Source organism: Meleagris gallopavo, chromosome 2, assembly GCF_905368555.1.
Source record: "Meleagris gallopavo chromosome 2, MGAL_WU_HG_1.1, whole genome shotgun sequence".
Classification (NCBI taxonomy): domain Eukaryota; kingdom Metazoa; phylum Chordata; class Aves; order Galliformes; family Phasianidae; genus Meleagris; species Meleagris gallopavo.
Window position 1 is genome coordinate 8,599,728 of NC_139405.1, and position 22,284 is coordinate 8,622,011.

General features: G+C 40.0%; 1 long non-coding RNA gene across 2 annotated transcripts in view; it reads left to right on the forward strand.

Annotated features, from left to right (window-relative positions):
- Window positions 1–246: 246 nt before the first annotated feature.
- LOC116216280 (uncharacterized) overlaps window positions 247–22,284 on the forward strand; it is a 41,306-nt gene continuing 19,268 nt past the window's right edge. The window contains exons 1-5 of one of the 2 annotated variants that reach the window (XR_004158738.2): window positions 247–341; window positions 1,117–1,269; window positions 4,924–5,055; window positions 10,738–10,885; window positions 18,269–18,398. This is a non-coding gene — a long non-coding RNA (uncharacterized LOC116216280). Of the gene's footprint in view, window positions 342–1,116; window positions 1,270–2,135; window positions 2,310–4,923; window positions 5,056–10,737; window positions 10,886–18,268; window positions 18,399–22,284 lie in introns of those variants that run through there. The other variant, XR_014881845.1, reaches the window with a different exon arrangement.

Genomic DNA, 22,284 nt, shown 5'->3' on the forward strand with positions numbered 1-22,284 from the left:
GAACATGGAAATCCACTGATGTGACTTCAAGACAATTTAGTTTGACTTAACAATGACTGTCATTTTCTATTTTGATGAAACCACAAAATTTTCTTTTGAGTAGACCTAAAACAATCATCAGTTACAAATTAAGTATTTGTTTAGCTTCTGTATTTATTTATTAATCTACCATCTTAGAAAGTGCTCTGGATTACTGATATACAAAATGCACCTTCAATTAGGCTCTGTCACTTACCTTCTGTTGGCAGATACATTACGTGAAATGGGAACCTGGACTACCTCCTGCACAAAGCTGCTGAGGAAAAGCATATGACTTAGAGATGCTTCTGAGTTTTCATATGGTAAGTTGATATGCTGATGATTTAGAAGGACAAGGAGGACTTCACAAATTATAGAAAAGATTGCTGGCAGACATCATACAGTTGGCTTTTCAAAAATTCTTCAAAAATACTCGCCTCCAAAATCTATTAAAGAAATTAAATTTCCACAGGATTGGAGGATAGGTCATTTTATGGCCTCACTGTAGAATAAGGAGCAAAAGTAAAGGTGTAACTGTCACTTTTCAAGGCAGTGAAGGATCAGCAGTAATGTCTGAGTGTCAGACTGGTTTCATCCGATGTTTTCACCAGTGATCTCCAAAAGGCAGGAGTCAGTAAAATCTTGAAGTCTGGAAATTAGTTGTCAAAAGATGCATTGATGATGAGGAAATGGTGAGGAGTTAGGAAGGTGCCAGATGCACTTCAATGCAGATAAAAGTATAGCTGCATATGTTAGAGGTCTTATAGTCACACTTACATGACATTGAATGTGAATCAGGCTGAGTACTCAGAAAAGGTTTCTTGTAATCATCACTGGGAGGTCACTGAAGTCATTGGCTCAGATCCAGCAGCAGCTGGAATAGTAAAAAACCACCATCAGGTCGAATCCTCAGAGCAGTATGGATTGCACATCCAGGCCACCGTGAGGGAACGCAGCAAACCCACAGCTTGCAACTTGTGTGCAAGCAGATCTGGTCCCACAGGCTTGTAGAAAACTATGGAAAAATACTAGAGTTTATGATGAAAAATACACGCCAAAGGCTTGGATATCTAACATGCCGTGCTTTTCCACTGTAAGGCATTTTGTGAAATTTCTGGAGCTGGAAACTCTGTCAACTCTGCAGCTGTCAACTCTGCAGCCATAGGGCGCTCCCAAGATGGTCTGACAGTTTCTTTGTTCCATTCACAACGTTGGAATTATGGGATTTCTGTGGGAAGAACTGACCTGATGGTAAGTGCCCTCTTGCAGTTCCATTGTTTCCCCTCAGAAACAGGTACCACTGAGAACATCATAGCTAAAAGGCTTCCTCCTTCACTCTCCCTCTGTGACTCAGCACAGCATCCTCATTCACACTGTGCCGACTGAAGTGAGGGATTTCTTTGTTCACCAGGCTGTGACATCCTCACTCAGGCAGACACAAGCCAGGATTACTTGGCTGAATGGAGCTACAGCTTAGGATGGAAGTACTGATGAGCAAAAGCACTGAGGAGTTCCTCAGAGCACAAAAAATTAAAAAAAAAAACAAAACCTTGTTCCCAGATCATACTTAGAGACTCACCAGCAGCCTCTGCAGCACAGATCATTACCAAAAGCTCCTCACTTATGAGCAAACAACTGCATATTGCATTCACTTCATTTCCAAATGTCCTCAAAACCTGCTGTAGATAGATCATTGTAGCTCCATTGAGAAACAGTGCAGACTTTTCCTATTCCTCCAAACTGATGCACCACCTGTTTTTTGTTTTTTTTTAAACACTTTTTATGATTCACATTCTCTCCTTAGTCACAGCAGTGAACACCTAGTGTCACTGGGCTTACAGAGATCCACTGCTCTGAACTGCTCCCCTGGCAGCTGAGCTGCGTTACTAGGATTGCTGTCAGCAGCCAGCCATGGGATAGATGCAGTATTACTGGCTTCAGAGCCGTTGGCAGCACACTGAATGACTCAGTAAAGCCAAATGCCTCAGCTACCACAATAAACCTGCATGGTCAGCAATGCCCTCCAATTCTGAGAGGCCATAACACTGGGGAGGCAGGAGAGGAGCAGCTCCAGCAGCTCGTGCTGGAGACGCAGCAGGGAATCTGTTTGTGGCCTGTGCTGCTGATTCTCCCCTTTCTACTTGGTATAAGCAAGCAGAAAGACATTTACTGTTTGTCAATGTATTCTCTTCATTACTTAAAATAAAATTCTGAGCGCCTGTCTCTTCTTTAAACTCCCCTTCTTCAGAAATAGTAACCACAAAAATGGAGCTAATGAGAAGGAAGCAAAAGTAAGTAGAAATGCATAAATATACACATTTAATTTGTTTCACATTTGTAACTCAGAATGCTTTATCATAAGCACTTTTGATTCTATTTTCTTTTAAAACTCCATTGAGGTTTTCTTTAATCTGCAAGCCAAGACTGTGCTGAAGGTGATGTTAAGTTCAGCATGGGACAGAGCCCTCAGTCAGTGACATGCAATAGTGACTTCTGGTAAACGAGTAATGGGCATCGTTTTAGTCCCTTGAGAACACACTGTCCAATTACAAATACTCAAACCAACTACTGTTAGCTCATTAGTTGCCAGTCAATTAAAACAGCTTTGCCCAAAGAGGAAAGCAAACTCAAAGCCTTCACTAATGGCAAAAATACTTACATGAGATCAGTTGAAAATAGTAACCAATATCAAAGGCCAGATGATGCCTCCAGTTAGAGCACATAAATGCAATCAGAAGATGGAAACAAGCCAGTTTTATAAACTGAGAGTAAAGCAGGCTGATAACATTTTAGCCCAAAGGGAACAATAGGCTTTATTAATTTCTGGTTTTCTGCAGAGTCCCAGCTATTTTCTGCTTCTAGCTCTAACTACTTAACTGCTAAACAGCTTCCTGACAGATTCAGCTCTTTCCCTTATCCCTGTGTGTACTTCTAGGGCTCTTTACACACACAAAAAAATAGTACTTTATTAAGCTATGCAACATGGATGAATGTTCAACATTACTTTGTATTAGCTCAACTTTTACATCCCTTTGCTACACAACATTCACAGTACAGGATGGCTGGAGTAAGAGAATTCAGAGCCAGTATATATTGTCAGCAAGCTCTCATTGTTCTCTACTTAGAGCCTTTTGTTGTAATCCTACTTATCCAGAGAAAGCAACTGGAGAAAAGGGAACCTTTTTGCTTTATAAGAGCGGAGGCAAGAGCAGCAGGATAACTTGTAACAGCATTAAACATTTTAATTTGCAGGCACATTGACTCAGTGAGTTGGTAGCGCATGCCACGATTCCTGACTTGTCATTGTTTCTGCAAGGCTGGTTGTCATAGTTTCACTGGGACCCTGGATTCAGGGATGAATGCCAGATGAAAATGCGTTTTGGAGTTCATGCTCTATAGGGCACATTTCAGTCTCCGAGACATACCACATTCCATCAATTTCATATTTAAAGAGTTTCTTCTTCCTTTAAAGCTATTCACAAAGGCAAGAAGCTTACCCATTTCTTCCTTATGGAAACTTGGATTCTGATATAATCATATGGTACTGTGAGCTGGAGCCCCAAAGAAGTGTGTTATATAATTGTGGTTGTAAAATTGCTGAAGGATTTACAATATTCCCTAAATGTTGCCACAGAGGAGCAGCAGTACCAGCCTAAGAGCTAACATTATTGTAAGTCATCTAAAGAGTAGAGATTACAAACCTGGGTAAAATCTCCCTTGTGCGTTGCATTGTGTCAGCTTTGCATTTGTAGAAGAAGCTTTAAAGAAACAATTTTCATCTACAGTAAATATCTGATAGTGCTATTTTGCTGTCTGCTAAGAAGGAATTACCATCTAGATCTTTTAAGAACTTAATTCATAATATGGGTCAAGATATGCTGCTCTACTTTTGCAAAAATAATTGGGAGACACAGTTATTATCCAATCTACATGCCAGAGCAAGAAAATGAATGCAGGTAACACAAATTACTCAACCACTGAGTCCAGTCATGTACCTTAAAGGCTGCATTTTATACTAGGGTACGTTTGGAGCGAGGGTTTTTTTTTGTGGTAGGACTGTGTCCTTGTGAAGATTTCACCAGTCAGAAGGAAACCCTCACTGGTTGGATTTGCTAGGCTCACATTCTCTGAAGAGAACTTGCATGGCACCATGATAAAGCAGGATTTCCTATTTGGATGTAGTTGGATGTATGATGGAAATAAATAATGGGGGGGGAAAAAAGTGAGCACTAGCAAATAACAAATTATAAGATATTCAAGTATTTTACCGTGCTGAGGAGGTGACTGTAGTTAATTATGTAAGAGACATCATGCACAAACACAGAGCAACAGAAGTTCTGCAGGTCCTGCGTGCTTTTCCTTTTCTAGGAGACAATATTATCCCTGACAGCAAATACACATGCCCCCCTCAGCCTCTCCTCCACATCTGCTTCCTGCTCCAAGTTCCCTCCCTTTTTGTATTTTCTACTGATTATCAGGTGCTGCTTTTTCTTTTCTAATTAAAAAAATCCAAAACATCTTACACAAAGCTAACCTACCTCACATTTTCACAAAGAAAAGGACTGAAGGACTGTCGGGACCTTTTAGGAAATTCTGAAAAATTACTTTGATAGTTAAAATGTAATTGCAATGTAATACTTGGTTGCCTCATGTCTTTCCAAGGACACACTTCGCAGATGCGATTCAATACATTAAACATATCTTTCCAAGGAAAGAAGAAAACACCTAGAACCTGGAGTAAAAAGAAAAAGTGATGTTTTCTTTCACCAGCCTTCAGCCTGACAGGTCTTGCAGAAGCTGAGGTCAGTGAGGTGCCGCACTGAGTCCGCATGAGTTTGCTTCAACACAGTGATTGCCTGTGCGGGATGAATGGTTCTATTTTCTCTTTCCATGATTTTTTTACAGGACTAAACAGGATTCAGTGCAGAACCCACAGGTGTGGATTTACTGGAGGGCTCACAGAAGTTGATTCCAGCAGATGCCAGCTGTGACCCTCCCGCTACTATAAGACTGTACAGCCAAGCAGTGCTGAGTCAGGTAGGTTTGAGTATTTTTTCCTGCTAACAGCCAAAAATATTTTTAACAGTATACCTCTCTGGCCCTGCCAACTTCGTTCTTAGTAAAACCCTAATAAGTGCTGGCTGTTGCTCTGGGATGGAGGTTTCTGCCTTCACGTTCACTCTGCTTGTCTGCTAGAGCCTGACTATAGGGAAATACATTCTGCTATCTGCATGGCAGTTTGACAGCTTTTCAAGTGCTTTTTGAGCTCGATTCAGACAGAGCTCACCTATGGGACTGCCTACGCTGCTCCTGCCAGCCAGGAGGATCCAGCACGTTTGCTGTACCCAGGCCAGTTCTCACTTGGGTCCTCACCACCTGCACATCGAAGTCCTGCTGCTTTCCCCTGGGTAGGCAAGTGGTAGGGCTACATCCAAAGTGGAGTGAGGAAAGTATGTATCGTGCACCCAGGAGTTGGGTATTAGGAGGAGGCAGATGTGTTAGAATGCCTGTAACTCCTGCTGTTGCCCATCCAGCAGACTGGTCAAGCAGGAAAGACAGTGGAAAAGTAGGAACAGCTGGGGACCAGAAAGAGGGAGGGGAGAAGTGAGGAAAGAAGGTGATGTGGAAGTACCACATCTTCCCCACAGTCAGGTCCTGGGCCCAAATAACATCCTTTCTCCCATCTCCTCACTGCAGGAGAAAGCAGGGTGGCTGTGGCATATTCAGCCTGCACTGCTGACACTTTGGCATTGCTTTTTCCCTTTCTTCCACACACATTCAAACTACTCCCAGGATGGGTTGAGGAACACAACTGGATGGAGCCTAAGACAATGGAACCTTCTTTTCATCTTTTTGTCCCAGCTGTTTCATGATGCCTGAGTGTCATACATGGTTCAAGAAATGGGGGAACTTATAAATGACCACAGTTACTAGCTTAGCATGTAGAAGGATCATTATGGGCAGACACATCCTGTTTGTATTAGGTGGTCCAGCTGGCACTGTGGGATCAGAAACTATCTGAGAACAAGATAGAGACCTGGGGGTCCCCTGGGCAGAATGCTCAGAAAAACAACTCATGAAGCAGCCAACAAATAAGCATTTTATCTTACTTAAATTGAGACAGGGCGTTACAATCACAACCAAATTCCATTTAGAGTTTGAGCAGTTTTATAACTTCAATTAAAATAATGAGAGGACTGGCACTCTAACTGTACCCCTCTGACCCTGAAACTGTGTTGATGCAGAACTTTCCGCCCACAAACTTCCAAACCCTATTTGAAATACAGCCATGAGAATTGGGTAAGGCAGAACTGTACCAAATAGATTATTTCCCTATTATCATTTCTTTGATATAATCCTGATCTTATGCATCTACCTTTCTTTAACACATTATTTTATTTCTGGATTTAGTCGTACATGGGCATATACCTGTGCAGCACGCGACTGCCAATGTCACATCTGTATTAGATTGCTCTTTGTCTCCTCATTCTGCTGCATGAATACACAGTACTTTTTTGTTACTGAATTACTATAATATTATGTAGCATATACGAGTATATATTATATATTAATATTACTGCACTACTGTTTATTACTATATTTTTTTATTGTTACTATTAAAAATCTTTGGAGATAATAGTTTTTTTCAGACTTCAGTTATGGAACTTCTTTTCAAAGAAACACTGATCTTTGACAGCACCCAGTGCTGCTGTGTGATGGAGCACTGGCTGTCACAACAAACTCTTTGCCTGCCTCCTAAATCCCTAAACTCTTTACTTTATCCTAAATTTGGGTAAAGTAAAGAGTTAAGTATGTCACATCAGGGAAAATGACACTGACATGTGAATCACGGAGCTCTGAAAAGAGGCACAAGACACCACAAGCTTTTCTGTTTGTTTCTTTGTTCCTTTGCCTCAGTAAATAGGACAAGCTATATCCAGCTTGTTAGAAGTGCCTCTTCTAACTGTATTTTTCCATACTGTAGCACTTACATCATTGACTATAACTTCTATGCAGCTAAAAGATGGAGACACACAAGGCAGGCAAATGCAACTTTTAAGCAGATCAGTTACTGCCATCCAGCACATATGTAGGAGTGACTGTGTTTTCTCACAACTGCATTATGCTAATCAGTAAACAATACATTGAAGAAGCTTGTATTTAATTTCAGAGTAAAAAGCAAATCATAGAATCAGAGGATGGTTTGGGTTGAAAGGGACCTCACAGCCCACCCAGCACCAACCTCTGCCATGGGCAGGGCTTTCCCCCACCAGCTCAGGCTGCCCAGGACCCATCCAACCTGGCCTTGGGCACCTCCAGGGATGGGTCACCCACAGCTCTCTGGGCAAATGGATGCATCCCTTCAGATCCCACCAAGGCAAGTAACAGAGCTGGGCTGTTCTGTTTATTGCTTTAGATTTGCTTGTGAATTTGGCATCTAGAGAGCTCTTCTGAGAAGAAATGCAATGCAGGCTCAGGATCTTGTTTTATTTTGTATGATATAGTAAAGAAGATGGACTCTTTCATATTTAAAATGGAAAAGTTACTAATCTACTTTACGGGTATTGTTAATTTTAATTAATACTGTTAATTTCAGAGCAGCTTAGACCTTGTTCTGAGGTGGTTTCTATCATACACAATGCATTATTGATTCACTGATGAACATGTATTCAGAAAGAGATGCTTGGCAAGTTTTGCTAACAGATAGGCAGTACAACAGGCTTAGCGGGAGTGCACTTAACAATATCAACTGATTTTCAATTAAGAAAAAAATGCCAGAAAGGTTTTGCTGATTTCTCTGAATTGTGCTCATTTGTGAACTGTCCCTGAATGTCCACACATTCTTTATGTTTTGATGCCCTGCCTTAGTTATAGCTGGCAAGTTGATTCATTAACCATCAAAAACAGAAGAAGCACTTAAAGCAAGATGCTGACAAGTTGCTTTGTTGCAGTAGTCATAGTAGTCAAGAGTTGATTGTTATTCTTTGCTGTGATGGCACAGATCTGGTATCAGTTTTCCTTGGTTACATGAGATTTATGGCAGTGCAAGTGGAAGCAGGCTCTAATGCTTCAATAGCTTTACACATTATGAAGTAGTCCTGTAAAAAGTAAATATTTTGGATAAAACTATTTGAAGTGAAAAAACAGGATCAGGGTTTTATGCTCCACAGTTGGCACATGTATGCCCTGTTGTAAAAAAATGATGTCACCTAGCATTCCTCTGGGGCTTTAAATAAAAGATCTGAACATCTAACTGTTTTTAAAACCTCAAACTATAGAGGTCTCCAAATCAGTATGTTCATTTAACATGCAGAGACCTCGACTTGAAAGGTCACCAGGTAGCACTGAATCATTTCAGAGAATCTATTTCAGAGAACTAGGAGATAAAAGACCTATTTTTAGCTTTGAAATTCATGACCATTGTATCATCAGGCCAAATGAAGTTGATCAAGCACCTGAAAGGTAAGAGTATCAATTCTTCATGCATCTTTAGAAACAGTACAAGCCAAGATCTTGGAGCCTCAAAAGATGTTAATCCTACCTTCAACTAAAAGATTTACTAAAGCCTGTGGCAAAGAACTTGGATCAATTTCTCTTGAAGACACACAATTCTATCACTTCCTATATTTATCATTAATTTACAGGTAGTGCAGTGCAGAATAGGCAATTTAGGACAGGAGCAATGCAATATTTGTGCAGTAAGTCCATGTGAATCTGTACACTCATTAAGAGTTTTTATGTGGCCAAAGAGTTGTAAAATCAGGCTGCTGTAAGTAGCTAAAGATAGCTGAGCCACTGAGATTCTGCCATTCCAGGCTCCCAGTCTATATCTAACTGCTTAAGCACTTCTATCTATGTATAAGGCTGTATATAGGACACTTAGGAAGAAAGGCTAATTAAAAAAAGCTTGAGCATAATGACAGCTGAAGTCATTTGGGATTTATTTTGCAATATGTCAAATTTATTTCCCAGGACAGTTTGGTTCCCTGCACTTTCACTCCCTCCCCTGTGTAGACATATTCAGTGCATCAGTCAAAGAGAATTTTCCCGGGGAAGTTTAGCTAGAAAAGTGCATTTCCTTCAGCTGGGAGACTAGATTCAATGCATGAGTGCAAATGCTGATCTATGCTCTACTTGGAGCAAATCTACATAAAGGGGATGTCTCTGGTTTATTGACTAGACTGACTTGGAGAACTCCACTCTTAAACAACATCTGCAGCAGTATTGAGCAGACACAACTTTTTGAAAGTTATTTTTCCCCTTCACTGGGGCAGTGTGAGCCCCCGGTGTGCTCAAGAAAACAGATCGGAAGAAAAACTTGAAAAGAAGAAGAATTGCCTATCAGGAGTCTCCACATTGTCCTGCATCATGGAAATGCTACTAACAGATTTCACCAGAAAAACATCTGTAATGAATGTGGCAACTGCAGGAATTATTAGTCAGAAGAAGACAAAACAATTCCAGTAGTATTAAGCTGTGGGAAAACAGGATTTGTGGCTGTCTACATAAAATCAAGATTATGCAGAATTCTTTTGTTTCTTCCTACATCCATAGTGTACTACAATCATTAGTTTTTCAATAATTAGCACTCCTGCAATATCCTCCATACTGCTGGAGCGTTTCTCTAACAACACAGTAATTTATCTCATGTGTGGCTTTTCTCATCAGCTCTCACTTCTACTGGAGGAACTTTTTACTAGATTCTCCAGCAAACCAAATACTTCTAAACAAGTTTTTCATACCTCCATTTCTTCATACCGTATACAAGACATAAATCATTTCCATTACCTGGCAGACACTTCCATTTTCTTCTTTTCTTTCCCTGGTTAGTGTGTTTAGCATCACAGCATCACAGCAGTTACTGGCATTCTGCCAGACTATTTGGAATTTTATGTTTTATAAGAACTTAGGCTTACAATGCACAGAAAAGCACTAGCTGTTACGGTGTAACAGACAGGAAGTGTGTGCATAGCAGCAGCAAGGCATTCTGATGCTGGATAATCTTTGGTCCCCAGTAAAAGTGCTGAGAGGTATCAGCAGAAGATGCTATATGGATGTCGTTAGCCACAGCGTAGTTATGATGTGGTTTTGTCCTGAGCAGAGATCCCGTGCTTCCTTGAGGTTCCAGTGAGTTCAGAGCACAAGACAGGCAGGAGCAAGGACATTAACATACAAGTTAACTGAGCAGATCTCAGTCTCTGCCTCTCAGAGTCATTCATAGGGATGCCTGTAAGTGTGGATACTCTCCAGTGAGAACAGGCAGAAACGTTCCTTTCACTGGGAACATTTCATGGTCAGCAATGCTACAGACCATTTATGAGTACTCAGTTAAAGGAAGTTACAGTTAAGTTAAAAAAAAATTGAGTTGCATAGAGTTACAGATTGCTTTCGTTATAGACATAACTGCACCAAAAGAAACTAAAGACCTAAAATAGAATGAGGGCTCCTCTAGCTCAAACTTTTCTGTAGAAAAAGAAATTCCTGCCATATTAACTTATCTTTCTAGAATTGTTCCAGTGCATCTACATGACAATACATGACATACAATACAATCAAGAAAGTCAGCTGTGAACATGCTATAGCACACAGACTTTTGCGGTGTTATTATATGTGGTTTTGTTTCCAGATAAAAATACATGTGAAATATAAATATATATACACATAACTCCATACATCTATAATATAAATATATATGACAGCATTTTAAATCTGTTCTAGGAGGAAGTGAAAATTAACTCCAGGTTGTCTGGACATCCAGAAGCCCTGAGGATTTCAGGAGTACCAAAGGCTGAGGATGTTTGTAGACTAAACAACTGCAGCACTTGCATCAAATGAGAAAAGTAGTTTTCCTCCTTCAAAGTAACAGGTAAACAATAAAGCAATTTAAGCAATATCATAGTAACAGTATTTGGAGACAAAAACTGGTTAAAACTTCAATGTTTGTCATATAGCTGTGTGAACTTGCTAATAAAACATCTCTGCATATATCCTCCCCCACCCCAGTAAAACACCACATGACTTCTGTCATCAGAAAGCATAAAACCAGCAGTTCTGCATCTGCTCTCAGGAACAAGAGGGATGCCAGTATATTCAAATTACTGAATTAACTTTTGAAACTGAAGTTCTGTACTAAGCAGAAGAGATCTAACCCTCACTTAGAAAAAGAGAATTGTTTTCCTGTCACATCTCTGAAAAATGAAACCCACCCCCACTATTTATCCTTTCAGCATTTCTTTTTGGATACAGAATCTTACCCAATTCAGAGTAGCAGTATGCGTTTCAGAGAGTCTCTGTTCAGGGCCGATTTCCTTCCCACACATAACACCACTGCAACTGTGCTGCAGCATTGCTAATATCATAAGCTTAAGTCACTTCAGCTCCCAGTTCACCTTTTTTCCTGTATAGTAAACTCAGCATCTTCCAGAGCAGACACTGCTCCTTCCTGGAAGCTCTCTTGCTGGGAGGGAGAAGACCCTGCCCCATCACAGCGTCCTCTATGCCTTACATGCACACCTCTGTCCTCCACCTGCCTCAGGTCTGTTCGCTTCCCTTGCACTCCCTCTTCTGCTGTTTATTTCTTCATTCTGAGCTACTGCACCCCTGGCCACAAGCCTTTTTGTGGGGCTGAACTTCAAGACATTGATTTGAAATTCTGATTTCATTCTTCCCCTGGGAGGATGGTGGTTGCTTATGTCAGGGGATTTTGTTTCTACTGCTCTGTAAAGCTTAGTGCTAAGCCTCAGCAAGGAGTGTGAAGATATGCCACCTCCACACACACAGAGCACCAAATGTGTGTTCCTTAAACACACCAACGAGCTCAGGAAACAGCTGCAGAGAGCTGACTGCAGAACCCAGCCTGGCTAAATGAACAGCCACTACCTGACACAAGCTTCTCCCCAGTTGACAAAGGCAATCTAAGCCTACTACATTCAGTTCCAATGGCAGCTCAGACACAAGAAATTTAATTCAGGCATGCTATAAATGGCACTACATGCTCATTCTTTATCATGGTCTTCAATCTGTTCCTCCAGTAAAACCTTGGAAATATTTATTTCACTGCTATATTAAGCCAAGAAGATGATATGTGCAGGCTCATGAGTCTATATGAATGCTATTTTATCACACTGCAAGCTCTCTCTAAAGTGACATTTTCCACAGTATCTTGGACTCCAGAAGAAAACAATGTGCATGTAGGCCATGTACAGTTTTTGAGGAAAGTACAGTTCCCTACATCCCTTGCTATGAAACTGCCCCACACTGGGCTTTTTCATATTTAAACACATCTAAAGCCAAGGAAGCAATAGTTCTGACTGATAATTCCTTTGTAGCTGTTAAAGCATGTTTGTAGGATCTATCATAAACCAACACTGAGAGTTGGAACCTGACAGTCTTAAAGGTCTCTTCCAGCCCAATCCATTCCATGATTCTGTGATCCTGTGATCTTAGCACTAAGCATCTCTAAAACAAGAGCTCTTTAAAAACATTGCCAATACCAGCAAATAAACCACAGAAATGCTCTTTTTTATGTTCAACAAAAAGAAATCCACTTTTTTTGTAGGTAGATGAGGAGGAAGCATATCACACAACAGTAACAAGGCTCTCAAGAGTACATTGAGTAGTCAGTGCCAGAAGAGAGTTACAGATGTATTTGTTTTCCTCTAGAAAAAAATTGTGTTTCCTAAATAAAAAATTAAATGTGCTAATGCATGAAGACAGTGTTAAATACAGCTTCATAAAATACAGGTTTTTATATATATAAATACCCTGTAGAAGGATTTTCCAATCAGCAGTATTCAGTAAAAGTACTGGCCAAGCTCTTGTAGTTGTGATTTGTACAGGGAATGATGTTTTATAATCCAGATACAACACTGAAGTCCAAAAGCTCCCTGAAAAATTTTCAATCCTGATGTATTGCTAGAAAGGAAAGAAAACAGCAAAATGAAGTGACCTGTGCTATTCCATATCCACTGACAGGGCAGCTGCCCATTCTCCCCAGGAGAAATCAGACTCAAGCAGAACCAGGGCAGACAGCAAATCATTACAGAAAGTGCATCCTTCAGAAAACTCATTTCAAGAAGTACTGTGTGGTGGGAGGAAACTTGCATAATTTTAGAGCAACTGGAGGCACGTGACTACTAAGTTTAAACATACATTGCTGATATCAATAGCTCTTAAGTGCTGCAGAGAACTCCCAAAAATGCAGAACCATGAAACTGCACTACAAGTCGAGGAAGAGAATCAGAACTTCTATCAAGCATTCATGAGATCCTAAAAGCTAAACAGCAATGCAGATTAGGATGGAACTGCTCACCAAGGTGCCCTGCAGTTATTCTTTAGGCATTTTAAGTGCAGACTAGGAAAATTTTATCTTTCAGAAATGTTTTTCTTATTTTTAAGGCTTGTTGGCAGGTAAGTTTCAGAATGCTTTGAACTCTTCACGTAGGTAACAGGGATGTTTCAGATCATTTGGAGATAGTTTTCAAAATGTTACCAAAGAAATGACAAAAATAGCTTGTAAAATAGCCAGTGATGTGACCAACTTTCTCTGTTTTGTGTTCCCACCCCTATTCAGTGAACAAACTGTTAAATTTGTAAAGCTGTCAAAAGTAGCTTTTCAGCATATCTGACTTCTTTAAAGTTATTAGCAAAATTGGTTGCTGGTTTTGGAAGCAAGAAAAAAGGATAAATACAGCACTTGGGTCCATTGTTTCCACACAGGAATTCAAAGACAGCCCTTTGCTCCATATACACTTCTACAGCATGCACCGTTATGTCAGACTGCCCTTCTGCTGCCATCTGTCACGCAGCAACAAATATCATGAGATATTGGTGAGAAGGTTCAGCCTCTGCTGCCATCCCACCAATATCCACCCCTGACTTCATGGGCCAATAGCATAAAACAGGAGATGTTACTTTCAGAGCAGCCCTCATGTAATTCCAGCTAACGTAGGCAGCCTCAAGGTTGATTCCGCAGAGATGGGTTTATTTCATTGCAGACCAGCCTGCTTCATTGTGAGTAAGGCAGGTGCAGACACATCTCTGAATTGGCATCCACTCTTCATCAGCCACGGGCTTTCCAACATAATGCTTTTATGTGTTTTTACTCAGTACGTAATTTTTTTTACTCTTGGCAGCATACTGTCCACAGATTTTCTTTTTAAAGTTATTTTCTATAATCCATCATCTTAAATCCTGTAGTACAACATGAGAAAAACAATGTTTTACAAAGGGATCGTTGCTTCCCCCACACTGTTACTGACCACTGGTTTGCCACAAAGCTGCTAAGGAACCCTTTAAGGGAGGTAGCTAAAGAAACTTCAACTGTATATCTATGATTTGCATTACTTAATTTAAGCACATACTGACATATCTTCTTGATTAGAGTAAGGATATGCAGGCAGCTGGGAGGGGCCAGCACCAGAACAGCTGACCTAGACTGGCCATGGGCTATCTTGTACTACATGGTGTTATGCTGGCCAGGTCATAGGGGGCTCTGGGCAACCTGACCTAGTGCTTGATCTAGCTGCTGGCAACCCTGCTTTCAGCAAGGAGTTGGAACTAGATGATCACTGAGGTCTCCTCCAACCCAAACAACTCTGTGCTGAGCAACAATACCAGGGAGCTGGCCAGGATGTGTGTGTGCACACTTGTTTTGTACGTTCTTTTACAGTCCTCATTATTTTTACCTTTTTTTTTTCCTAATTTTCTCCCCATCCCCCTGGGATGTGAGCCATCAGCTGATTGGTGCTGAGCTGCTGCCACAACCCACCAACATCTCAGCCACATAGGAAAAGGTAGTGGGAAATCCAACTCAGTGGGCTACAACTGATCTAAATTAAGGTAGTTTGGAAACAATTTTCACAGCATGACTGGACTCCATTCAAGACAAGACACAGCATTTACTTTGCCTCAACACTCAGTGTTTTCATTGCTTGACCAAATTACTTATTCTCTCACCTAAGAGAATGTCATTTCCTTCTGCTACTTTGAAGCCAGCACTGGCCAGACCAAAGAACAGCTGAAGGGACAACACTACCAAAGCTGAAGTCTGTACCTTTTCCCTCAGCCTGGATTTATTTCAGCCTAAGGGGCTGAGTCCCGGCAATCAGATAGCTTTGTGAAGGCCATCTCATTTCACAACACTTAATTAACAGTGTCCATATAAATACATCTCTGTATATAGAGATGTAGTGGTATGTATTTATATAGATATCAGAGAAAAGTAGCAATTATCTGCAAGAAATGTTTAGTAGGAGTAAATAAATCAACTATTAAAGCTTAAGAACCACCTCATTCTTAATTACCTGAAGTCTCAGACCCAGAAAATCATATCATCATCAGAAACAAGGACAAGGAACCAGAACTGGTAGAGGCTACAAAGAATTAATTGCAGGCAAGCCTGCCCTGATGCATGACTGACTGCAAATGTAAGTCATTGATTTTTAAATACAAGAGAAACTGTGACAGGATATTAAGTCTCTCAGTGCAGTGGAACCCAAGGAATTTTTTGTTTCAATTCCAGCAGCAAATGTTTGCACAGAAAAAAAATATTTTACTGCTTTGCTGAACAGCTTGTCTTTCACAAATACATTGAAAATGAAGAATTCATCTTGTGAGGCAGCCAGCATGCTTGTGCTTGTGGATGATGTTAGAAAGGTCTGTTGAAGGGATTTCTGGAGTATTTGTTCTGGGACAATTGTCTGGAATTTTAAGATCATCAAGTCCAACTGTCCACCTACCATCAATATTGCCCACAGTTTGTACTTTGTTCATGCCAGTTTTCTTCACATTCCTTTCATTTTGAAGATTCTATACGAGGTATCAAGATGAAGGGCTGTACATGTTCACACAGAACAAACCCACATAGAAAGAAAACACATTACTGAATGACTAGGTTACAGTGTGCATATACACCTGCACTATGGGGAAAAAAAAAGATTTTCATTCATTCATACACATATTTGTGACAAATATGTGAGCATAGGGGAATTCAGTCTTTGGGAAATCCTACTTTGTAAATTAATAAAATGTATTAAGAAAATTTTGTAAAATGTGGGAAAGCTGAGCACTAGGTTCATTGAAAAAACCACCCGATTAAGATAAGGTGAGCAGTTGATATTAAGCAGTTTGGTCAGTGGGCAGTTGGTACAACATTCACTGTCTGAGAAGGAGAATGCCAGGTCTAATTGCAGTACTGATGTGGAAGAAGAAAAAAAGATCTAATCCAACCATGTGCTTGACTTCCTTCTCCACCATTACATCTATTTTATTTCAGAAAGATTGTGAAGAACAAAAATCACTGTAATGCAATGGAGTGTTTGGTTCAACGTGACACATCACATCTAGTGAAAGTAGAAAAAAGTAATGAACAGCAAAGTAATGAATAAGGTTAAATTACATTATTTAATCACAGCTTTAGTTTCATGAGATTATTGACTAGTTTGAAGGTAGAACTATGCTGAAATGCTTTGTAATATAGCAGTCATTAATTAAGTGAATACTTTCCTTATTTAAATTCCTATAAGTATTTCTGAAGTTGCTTGCAAAGTCGCTTTTCCTGTTGACGTACTCTGACAGTTACACACTTCTCTTACCTGATTATCTCCCAGATATTTGGGGAAATTTTTAAATATCTGTATTTCTTGGCTTTTTTTTTTTTTTTTTTTAAATCCTTCAGAAGAGAAATTTAATTCTGAGGCTAAGCACAATGCAGTTTTGTTGCCAGCTTGCTGACATGCTCATACAACCAGTTCTGCTGAGGCTGACACAAACCGAGAGTAATGTCCCCGGCTAACAGAGACATATTGCTTATTAGCTCATTTCTGCACGTATAATGCAGACTAATGTATAACAGAGCAGCAGAATTTAAAAATAATTTTAAAAAAGAAATACTTTTTAAGATGGAGTAAAGATCTATGAGAATTTCTCCAAAAGTAATGCCTCCTGTTTCATTGTCATGGGCCAACACATCAGAGGCGGATGTTGCTGAGATGGCAGCAGAGGCTGAATCTTCCCACCAGTATTCCATTATATGCTGTTACCATGTGACAGATGGCAGCAGAGTCATTGTTCTTTGTATCTGTTGTAGTTTCCAGAGAAATAAATAGGAGGCATTAGTTTCAGAGCGACGCACGTATAATACAAGCAGCAAGTACTATGCATTTTAGGATGACAGCCATGACCTCTAAGTCAAGAGGGTTGCTTTAAGTAAACAACTGGCTTAGACAGGCACTTTGCAGGAAACCAGGGCAACTGCAAACCTTTCTGCACTTGAGCAGGAGAGTTGGGCTACCCAAGGAGAAGAATGTTTTCACACTCTGCTGAAAGCTTCAGCTGCAAGGAATGCTTTTCCCCAAGTGCCTGGGTTTCGTCATATCACTTTTTTTTTTTTTTTTCTGTGAAAAATATTTTCTCAAGAAAATGTTCTGCTTTTTCCGTTTCATGCCACGCAACCGAATCATTAAGGATCTTCACACTCAAGGATTATTTTAGTCCCTTACCATATGAAACATTTGTAGTTTAAAGCAAAGTGGGCTGATAAAAAGAAGGGAGGAGAACATTAATCCAGGCATGAAATAATTAATTGACATCTCAGCTAACAATGGAAAATTAAAATTATCACATGGGTAGGTTTTATGTAATTAAGAAGAAATGTGAACACGTGTCTTCAAAGCTAATAGAAAAACCAAACAAGTGCCTTTGCAAACCCAATGTTCTTGCTTTTCTCTTAGCACTTAAAACTTTCCACATCAACACAAAAATCTTGCAACAGTGACACAGGCTGAACATACATCAAAGTCTGCTTTACAAAAAAGAGCAATTAAAAATTGTAGTCCTCATTCCAATCTCTCTTGTTATGTCTACAAGGAGGCAGTTCTCCATTTCTGAAGAGGAACATCACTTACCTGCCTGTTTCTTTGCCTACTAGTGCAATGGGGATTCTGAAAGCTGTTTTCCATTTTTTATTTTTAATACAAGAGATGTGCAGTGGCAAACTCTCTTAAAAGACAGGGAATTAAATAATACTGAAAAACAATTTTGCACAGGGAGCAGTCATAGTTTCAGAAAAATAAGTTCCTTGTCTTAATCTTCTACGAAAATAGGAATGATTTCCTGAGGAATGATGTACTAGTCCATCAGTGTCAGTAATGCCATGAAAAAAAATAAAGATGATTCATTTATGTACTAAACAAAATGCATGTAATTCATGGAATAAATTGAAACATTGAAGTGATTCTCTTTTCTTCAGCTGTACAACAGAGAAGTCCAAAGAAGTAAAATGGGATCAGATGCAAAAAGTTTGGGTGTAACCCATTGTGTTGCTCATCGCTGACAGCCTCAAGACCCTGTGTCTACCTTCAGCCTGTACAGAGATCCAGGTATGTCTTATTCTGCTCAGCAGCAGGTTTTGGATTCTTTATTATTTTGCCCAGCAGTAAATATTTGTTTGGTTGTTTGCTTACCAGAAGAAGATAAAGTTTCTTCCTCTGATTTAATCTTTGGTAGTTGGTGTCTGGTGAAAAATGAATTGATCTTTTACTACTCAGAGGTGCATCAGTCAGGTGTACACATAAGGGTCAATGTTCTACCTGGTAGTTGATTTTATACACATGAGCTGAACCAAGGAGATGAACAACCGTCCAACAGAATGGAATGTCTGACCCTAGGGGGTCTCTGTAGTCAAGAAGATATTTTAAATGACTGATGATAAAATATTTTGCTGTTTTCAGAACAGGTTTCTTTTAGTCAATAACAAGCTTTAGACCTTTGTCTACCATTACTATAGAGGCCCAGAAGAATTGTCATGTGATATTTAATATAATATTAGCACACTTTTGTTCAGAATATTTTATTTCAGTTGGTCAGTTCCACCTTTATTTTACTGCTGGTACAGTCACCTCATATAAACACTTTACTTTTACCAACAAATTTGCTGTGATGACAAAAGCATTCCTGTTGCTTCTCTCTCTGTGTTTCTTTACAGCTCATCAAATATCTTCTCATACTTTCTCTTAGGGTTTTGAAGAAATGCTAGGGAGTACTCCCATCCAGAGTTGTACATTTGTTATAGTTTTCTTTTAAAATGATACTGCTCTTCCATACAGAAACAGGAGACATTTCCTTCCTATGTGTTCTGCAAGTACTGGAAGGGGCTGCCTGGGCTGGGGAAGGGAACAATTGGACTGCAGGCAGGGACAAAAACAAGCAGTCCACCATATTCCTTTTTTGGGTGCGAAAGCAAGTGCCAGACTTAGAAAAAAGGAGGAAGTGAAAGGGAGGAAAAATGTAACAGTCTTCAAAGTCTAATTTGGACATTGGCACTACCGCCACGTTCTTTGTGACAGTGCTGCCACACTGGGGTAACTGCTGCGCATCAGTGACGTGTTATAAATGTTCCACTGTTAAACAGAAAGCACTGTTAGTGTTTTCTGATTTGACCTTGTTCTAATGAATAATGTTGTTGGAAAATATGCATTCGTATCTAGTGATTGTGTTTACAACAGCTACCTTAAAGGATGTCATCACTAGTTTCGGTACACCTAGTATCAATGGCCAGAGGTGTTACCTCTAACAAAGCTTCTGGTAGAATAAAAATTCAGGCTTTATTGTCTCAGTCTTCACTTTGAAGAGCACTGATTGTATTGGCATTTTCCAGCTCATATCAAAGAAGGTCTACTCATTTTAATGACGGTGCTTGAAATTCTTTACTCATACACTGGAAGTCCCTCCATTAACCAGAAGAGTTTTACATATGGGATCTACTACAAGGCATGATTTTTTTCTGAGGGACATTGCCTTTGAATAGGAAAACTGTTTTCATTTAACTATACAATACAGTCATGCTGAGCATGTTGCCCTGCTCTGTTTTAGTGTTTCATTACAGGACTGTCTTTCTAAAACAGTATGTTTTGATGTTGTTGATTCATTAGCACATACTTAGCACTGGGTCCATGTCTAAAGCAAATACCTGAGAGCCAGTTCTGCTGTGTGACAGTGAGAGTTAAATCCAGGTACAAATTATGGGCATTGCTCTTTTGGAAGCTCAGCACCACATTCAACAGCGGCAAGAGGGCTCTACTGAAGTAATTTTGAGCGGAGATGTTTTTCACATTTATCTGAAACTTTACTGGCTGTAGATTCCTGTTCTTAAAACGATCATAGTCATTGCCAAGTTATGATAAATAGTCCTACCAGCTAGAGAGAAAAGCACGCTGGTTTGGAACAGTCTGTATTTTTATGTCTAAAAACTCACATCCAGAAAAGATCCCAGGATGTTACAAGCCTAGAAATACTGGTGGATGGGAAGTTCAACAATGTTGAACAATGTAGCTGGCATTAGTTCATACCATGTCCCTCCAAGGACTAATGATGACAACATTTGACATCAGTTATTTTCAGGCACCAATCACTTCCAGTTACTTAAGAATGTCTCACAGCAGTAAAAAGCTAAGAAATTAACTCTTTTCCATTGAACATTTATTCTACGGTATTCTGTTAATTATGTAAGGTTTAACTACTATTTGTGAAAGGATTTACTGAGGAAATTCCCACCAAGACAACTTGCTTTTCTGAAAATCATGCTCTGTGCATGTCCTGTTGACTGACTGACTGTGCAGGGACATGTAGTACTTCATGTCAACTCCAGCTGAGCACTCTGCATACAGTAATTGCTACAGCTCATTCAGGCTAAGGGTCCCTCTGACAGCAGTTGGTGACAAGTGCAATAGAGAAGGGTATAAGAACTAGGACAAGCGGTAATGGCCTTAAGTTATGCCAGGGGAGGTTCAGGGTGGGTATTAGGAAACATTTCTTCTCAGAAGGAGTGGTGAGACAGTGGCACAGGCTGTCCAGGGAGGTGGTGGAGTCACTGTCCCTGGAGATGTTCAAGAAACATGGAGATGTGGCACTGAGGGATGTGGTCACCGGGCGTGGTGGGGATGGGCTGGCAGTTGGACGTTATGATTTAGTGGTCTTTTCCAACCTTAATGATTCTGTGACTCTGTACAGCAATATTTCCACCAAGACACCAGCTCTATGACTCTTGAGCACTTCTGTGTTTAAACACCTGAGTGTGTTAATGGGCCCTGGCAAACCTTCCTTCCCTAATTGAGTTGATTTCCTCTGGAAGCAATTTAAATGATTGACCTCCAGCAGCTGGTGACAATGAGTTCTGCAGCCAAATTACAAACAATATGAAGTAACCATTAATTTCATTTTAAACCCGCTACCCAGTAATTTTACAGGGTGCCTCATCACAGTGCTGTAGCAGGACTAACAAATAAACATTCCCCTATTCACGGCCATTTATCTCATTTTATGCCGGCCTTCTCCCAATGCTGAGGAGCAGTGTCCTTGTTTGTCTCTTCTTAGAAGCTCTTCCTTACCATGGAGCATTTGGCTGCTCTTATCTGTACAGCTTTTTTTTTTATTATGCTACTGCTAGTATGCCAAATGACAGCAGAACTTGGAAAATCACGTGTTAGGAAGCAGCCTTTCTCTTCAACAAGACATTCAAAACTGATCTTTTTGCACAGAGATTACCAATATTGTACATAAACTCACAAATAGTGTCATACATAGAATTATTTTCTCACAATCTGAGATCTGCTAAATAATACTCTTCCTACTTAATATACAGATACAGATAATAAGAGACATTCCTATGCCATGGTGTACAAATGCACATTAATGAGGGATGGAGAGAAAGAGAGGGAGAGAGCCAGAGATTTTCAGCAACTAGCATGAAGAAGATAAAGGGGATGCCAAAATTACTGGAAGGAAAGAAAGAAGAGAATTGAAGATGAGAAGAAATTAGGGTAATGTGTGGATATAAGAGCCCAAGAGCAAAAGTATATCCATGATGTGAGTGATATGATGATAAAGAGATAATATCATTCTTAAAATCAGTTTTAGATAAGGGATTGGATTTGGGTGGTGCTGTGCGGAGCCAGGAACTGGACTCAGTGATCTTTATGGGCTCCTTCCAGCTCGAGATGACCTGTATTTACATGATTCTGTGTTGATAGAGGGCACACAGGGCAGCTTGTGGCCCTTCCACACCATTTCATTGTTGGTTTGCAGGAATATAAATGGTTACTCAGTGCCAAATTATTTTTCTCTCTAACACTAGGGGTTTTTTATTTCTGTCTTGACAAGCTGCTTGTAAAATGTACTGCTGCATGGTTGTATTTATAGCAGATTGCCAGAGCTATGAATGGTGAAACGTTTCATAAAAGACAGGCCAATAACATGCAAATGGCAGAC